Source organism: Aplysia californica, unplaced genomic scaffold (genome assembly GCF_000002075.1).
Source record: "Aplysia californica isolate F4 #8 unplaced genomic scaffold, AplCal3.0 scaffold00305, whole genome shotgun sequence".
NCBI lineage: Eukaryota > Metazoa > Mollusca > Gastropoda > Aplysiida > Aplysiidae > Aplysia > Aplysia californica.
This window is the reverse complement of record NW_004797575.1, coordinates 797874-804476: the sequence shown is the minus strand read 5'-3', so window position 1 is coordinate 804476 and position 6603 is coordinate 797874. Positions and strand designations below refer to the sequence as shown.

The 6603-nt window shown below is 38.8% G+C and overlaps 1 long non-coding RNA gene across 3 annotated transcripts in view; it reads left to right on the top strand.

Moving 5' to 3' along the window:
- Positions 1 to 1711: 1711 nt before the first annotated feature.
- The window catches only part of LOC101863355, a 7932-nt gene continuing 3040 nt past the window's right edge, over positions 1712 to 6603 (top strand). The window contains exons 1-2 of one of the 3 annotated variants that reach the window (XR_220634.3): positions 1712 to 1895; positions 6131 to 6321. This is a non-coding gene — a long non-coding RNA (uncharacterized LOC101863355). The other 2 variants (XR_004858705.1, XR_004858704.1) reach the window with 2 other exon arrangements.

Here is a 6603-nt window from a genome sequence, read left to right as displayed (position 1 = left end):
GTACTTTATTAAGAATACATTGTTTCAATTACATCAACCCGGTTTTCCTTTCTCCCAAAATTTTTGTCTTGAACCAATAAAGATATCTTTACTTCCGAACGTTCCCTGTTTCTTGTATAATGATATACGAATTATATTATTATGTAGCCTGTTCTATCGTAACAAGGGATCGTAGAATGTCTTTTTTCTTCCCTGAAAGGACGCACTGCTTGTGTTCAAATACAGACTGGGGAGCACCGAGGTGCAGTTCTAGTGACCATGTAAAAAACAATTTTTAAAAATAAAAAATAAATTACACTTTCATTTGTCCCAGAAGGGCACTTTGGTTTACAATGGCAAACGTACATTTACATACATAAATACATAATTATAAATACGTTCATACATAAATACATGAATAAATACATACATAAATACAAGATATTACACAAATACAGAGCAATTTACGACCATACCACTGTCGGTCGCCACTGTGCAGCGCCCTATATTTTGAGCTAGGGTTGTCGTGTCTCACTCAAGGACACGCCCTAGTGACCACCCTTCTGATCCCCGTGGCATCGACACTTGCTTGACATTAATTGAGTCAAAACTCACTACTCACTTCGTGTTGTCAACTAAAGCCGATGTTTTTACACCCTTATTGTTACAATTAAGATTATTTAAGAGGTGCATGGGCTTCCCACCGTGCCTGTCTGAGACGACCCGGGTTGAGAGGCATGCAACTTCCCTGCAGAATCTGAAAGACCAAGATACTCGATAAACATTTACTATACCCCCCCCCCCCTCCAAAACCACACAGGACTCGAATTCGGGAATCGAAATCGGGATTCGAACTCAGGATTAATTTGAACTCGGGTCTCCTGAATGCTCTGATCATAGCCCACACTACTTGAAATATTAAAAAAAAAAATTACAACGATCAAATAGTTATCCAGTATAATAATTATGTCTATTATTGATTTTTCAACAATGTATTATATCAATAAATTCTATGAAACAGGTGGATGGAAAGGTGAAAGAATAATAACATGATCATTAAACTGAAAAATAAATGAGAATAAAGAAGAATGAGCAAGAAATAAATTTCTAAGAAATGCCTTGTACCACCCACAATAATTGAATACTCCTAGAAGCCGTACTGCTGTATCCGCGTGGGGATAAGGGGTTACCTAAAATCATTACCATCTGGGGGGGTCCCGTCCATATTCCCATTGAACGAGAAACCAAGTAAATACGTATGTGGATCAAATCGACTTTTTCAGAAGATTCGACGTAAGTAAAAGTTGTTGTTGATATAATATTAGTATCAAACGATTATAATAATCTTACTGAGACTGAACGTTTTGAGTAGAGATTATAGATGTAACGCTTTTTTTCCTTTCTTTCTTTCCCTCTTTTCCTTCTTGGTTTCTTCCTGCGTTTTGTTTCTTTGGTTATCTTTCTTTTTTTCTTTTATTACAGCCCCCCCTCTCTCTCTCTCTTTCTCTCTCTCTCTCTCTCTCTCTCTCTCTCTCTCTCTCTCTCTCTCCCTCTCTTTCTCTCTCTCTCCATCTCTCTCTATCTCTCTCTCTCTCACACACACACTCTCTCTGTCCTTCCATCCCTCTGCCTCTCATTTTGTCTTCCCTGACCAATCGGCGACAAAACACCCATTTTGACAGATACGAGCTTCTCCATACAAAGGACAGCATCATAAAATATCTGCAATCAATTGTATGGACGTGACCGATATAGAAGGGACGTTGTCTAATATACTCACCAGTCATTGGGGAACCACCAACACCTTCGTCTGTTTCCCCCTCATTTGAACTCATCATTAAATTTCAAGCATCTATTTATATGAGGAGATGTAGGCCTGAAAAGGATGCATGATCTTTAGTTCAGACTGAGAACAGGTAAGTTGCCTTAGAAGAAATACGTATTTTTTAAAACCCTGTATGATTATAGATCTATAGCTTAGTGGTTTAAACATTGGGAAAAATAAATGAGTTTTTAAGCAACTTCTACTTTTTGGAGTTTTTCACGTTACACTTTTTAACTCAATGAGTTAGGTCTAGTGACTGCTCGTGTCCGAATTTAATTTTTTTAAATTTTTTGTTCTTTTCAAATGGTGTTTTTATTGCGAGCCCAACTCTTAACGTGAACCGTATCCCAAACGGACGATGTTGTCATGCGACGCACCTTTTCTTCTGTAGACCCCGAGAACAAATAAACAACGTTTCTGATGCGGTCACTTCTTGCTGAGCTGACATATTTTGCATCACCTTGATCATCCCAAAGAAATACCGAAATTTTAACCCTATCTGTATGCCCTGGGGTCATTTCGTACCACCGGGGTTGTATTCTTCACATTTCAGAATACTTCTAGTTCAAAGATCTCTTTGAAAAAACTAATTTTGACAGACTGCTATGCAAAGCGTACGGATCGGATTAACGAGTAAATTTCCTCTTTGGAAGAGGTGGTACAGAGTTCCCCACGTCGTATGGATACGATAGCAAAATACGACGTACGGATAGGTTAAGACAATCTGGAAATAGTATGTATCATATCAAACAAACAACAATATTTTGAGTAAGGAATTTATTCTATCATGATTTATCCTACAAGTGAAATTACCAAGTTGTACTCACGACTTACAACGAGTGATTAAAACTGGCAATTTCACTTGTAGGTTAATTCATGGTCTACCGCCATAATGAGGGTAACAATTTTTAGACCATACTGATACCAGCTGGCGAAATAGATTCCAAATACATAACCAATCAAGTGGACAAGAGGATCCATTCCAGAATCTCACATGAAAAAAGGTCATGCCCATCAAAGTTAGACTGAGGATTGGAAAAAAACAACTGGATTGTTTGCCTTTATTTTCAGACACACTAATTTGATAACATCGTTCACTGTATATAGTCAAAGATAGTAAATAACAGGATGGGCCACTCAGCCAAAAAAGTGTCCGCAGGAAGTATGCTCTTTGCTTCAGATGGCGCTGCAGTCTGTTTTGAAGCTCTCTTTCGTTTTTCCAGAAGAAGAATAGGAATAGCACCTCCTTGCGTGCGCAGATCGACTGCTGTTCATCAGCAGTTTTGGGTTCGTTCAGTACGGAGTTTTAGTTTTTTAAAATTTTAATGACCTCTCGCCTTTCATTCTAAAGTCAAATTAAACGAAGAAAACAATCACCCTTTCCTCCGGAAGGGTTTTTTTTGTCAGCGTAACCATTTAAAAAAAACGTTCTTCCGAAATTCATTCAAAAACTTGCTAGTTTCACTTTGATTTTTAAAAACTCAAGTAGGATAAATCTGTTCGCTAAAGGTGCGCTTTTGCGAAGAGGGCGCCACTGAATTTTGAGGACACTTTTTTAATTGGCTCAAAGAGAGAAGTGGCCCCTCTTGTTATGTAGACTCTTTGATATAGTGCAGTCAAAAATTCGTGGCGCAAATTATTGTCAAATATCTCCCCAACTATCTAACATAAACTCTCCAGCTTTTGCACAGCGACTTATAGTATATCAATTTGTCTTAACACATCAATATTTTGGTGAACACCTCTATTCTAGAAAAATTATTTAATAAATACTAATAAAAAATCTCAGTGGGTGGTTTCTATAGATCTTAAAAGGTTTAGAGCGGGGACAATATCGCTTTCAAAAGCAAGTCCGTTATTTTTTTCTAATGGCGAGATTATGTTTAGACCTATTGAACGCTTGTGTTGAAAACCTTTAGTGCAAAAAGTGTTCAATATAGAATTAATTTCTTGCTACTAGCTTTGCCACTAAAAAGTGTCATTGGTGAGCTGTGGCCTAGGCCATAAGCGTACGAAAAATGTGTGTAGGAAGCGGGGAGTGCTGTGAACAATTCCATTTTCCACGTGAAGGATATTTGTAGTATTTTATATAAATTTATGAAGAAACGTTTTTTTTTTGCCTCAATTGTTGTGGAAAAATATGATTAAGTTAAGAAGAATGGATACAAACTGCTGTGAAAAATATGAGTGATGGTGATTCGCCCGTTTAATAGATATTTGAGGATAAGTTGAGCCACGAATTTTAAACCGCACCATAGTAGAGAATCTACACCAAAGATAGTACAAGACAAGATGGGCCACTCAGCCTAAAAAGTGTCCGCAGGAAGTATGCTCTTTGCTTCAGATGGCGCTGCAGTCTGTTTTGAAGCTCTCTTTCGTTTTTCCAGAAGAAGAATAGGAATAGCACCTCCTTGCGTGCGCAGATCGACTGCTGTTCATCAGCAGTTCGGGTACGTTCAGTGCGGAGTTTTAGTTTTTTAAAATTTTAATGACCTCTCGTCTTTCATTCTAAAGTCAAATTAAGCGAAGAAAACCATCTCCTTTTCCTCCGGAAGAGGTTTTTTGTCAGCGTAACCATTTTTAAAAAACGTTCTTCCGAAATTTATCCCCAAACTTGCTAGTTTCACTTTGATTTTTTAAAACTCAAGAAGGGTAACTCTGTTCGCAAAGAGTGCGCTTTTGTGAAGAGGGCGCCACCAAATTTTGAGGACACTTTTTTAATTGGCTCAAAGAGAGAAGTGGCCCATCTTGTCTTGTACTATCTTTGTCTACACTAAAAAATACACCACCGCACTCTGACTTAGTCTTGGTTCACTATGGTGCGCACCATTTAACTCAATTTGGAACAAAATTAAGGACGACCAAAGATAGTACAAGACAAGATGTGCCACTCAGCCTAAAAAGTATCCGCAGGAAGTATGCTCTTTGCTTCAGATGGCGCTGCAGTCTGTTTTGAAGCTCTCTTTCGTTTTTCCAGAAGAAGAATAGGAATAGCACCTCCTTGCGTGCGCAGATCGACTGCTGTTCATCAGCAGTTCGAGTATGTTCAGTGCGGAGTTTAAGGTTTTTTTTATTTTAATGACCTCTCGCCCTTCATTCTAAAGTCAAATTAAACGAAGAAAACCATCTCCTTTTCCTCCGGAAGAGGTTTTTTGTCAGCGTAATCATTTTTAAAAAGCGTTCTTCCGAAATTTATCCCATCTTGTCTTGTACTATCTTTGGGACGACGTAGAAAGTTACTCGTAGGCTACCCTCAAATAGATCTCAAGATCTAGAGGGACACTGGTGTCTGGCACTTCATTTGGGTGCCTATGGTGAGCGCGCCTTGAAACGCAGTTTTTACATACAGGAGGCAAAGAGCGGCTGCTATAATATTGCACTGTCTAGGTATATTATGATTCAAGTCTAGACTCTATACTTTACTTACAGAAGGTTAGAAGTCGAATAGAGTTCGTGGAGTAATTTGTGTAATATTAGAATATTTCACACGTGAGATATCAGCTTATATAATTTACACTTGTGAAATAGACCTAATTACAAGGACTTGTTTCACCGGAAGTGCAATGCTAAAACAACTACTGTGTAGGCTACGGTATAAAAGTACATAATGTAGATCTAGAATCTATCTCTATCTTTGTTTTTATAGTGACCACCGTCCAAAGATCAACTTAGAGCGACACAATGCTTCTGTGGATACTCCTATCTGCTTTATTCTGACGTCACATACTAAGTGAACAGGGTATTTTATGAGCAGTTATCTCGCTGAAAGCCATCTATGACATTCCTGGATCCGCCTTGTTTCTGTTATTTTTTGTTTGTTAGTTTCGGTAAGGCTTTACGGCACTTGCAACTGCATATTATGGTCATTTGAGCACCAAGGGGTGGATGTCATCAGAGAAGTCCAAATGGGGAATCAGACTTACTCTGCTTACCTCTCTAGCCTCAACAGCACAAAGTCTGCTTCGACTATCAAGGCACCCCGGAAATAGCGGGTCACAAGAGAGTGGCAAACATACAAAAGAAGTAGAGGAAAAAATGACGATAGTAAGGATGAAGGGGGGAGGGGGAGGCAACAGTTCCCCCCATGTTGTTCCGGCACAGCATGAGCATGGCATTGATAAATCCGATTTATCAATCACTAAAATCAGCTCATTTACAACTACTGTGCACAAGAACGTCTGCAAGTCCCAAAATGCCCATTTTGAAATTCTGACGTTTCTTTGTCAGCTGAAATAGCCATTCCCTTTAATCTTTCCCGGTAAATTCCGAAATCAACAAACTCGATGCTCTACTTGTATTAACATTTATATTCTTTCCTTCTGACAGTGACCACTGTCCAGGGATCAACTGTACACGATGCTGCCGTGGATGGTCGTCGTCTGCTTTGTTCTGACGTCACACACTCTCCTCACCTTGGAGACATTCGACTGTAACTCTGGGTCGAGTGTGTTCCAGGCCATCTATGACGAGGTCAACAAACCGAGCAACAATCGCTCTTTGTGCTTCTACCTGAGACTGTGAGTGTTTCATCACGGCTGAAAAGGGGGGGGGGGGTGTAGGGCTAGACCCAGAGGGAAAATGCTGACATTGTTCATGCCATGCAGTACATTGAAGGTTTTGGTACTCCTTTCAAAATGGCAGAATCCTGCATAGTTATAACAATAACAATATGATAATACAATGTAATAGTAATGATAATGATAATAATAATACTAATTATTATTATTGTTGTCGTGATGATGATGATAATGATGATGAGGATGAGATAGATAGATAGATAGATAGATAGATAGATAGAT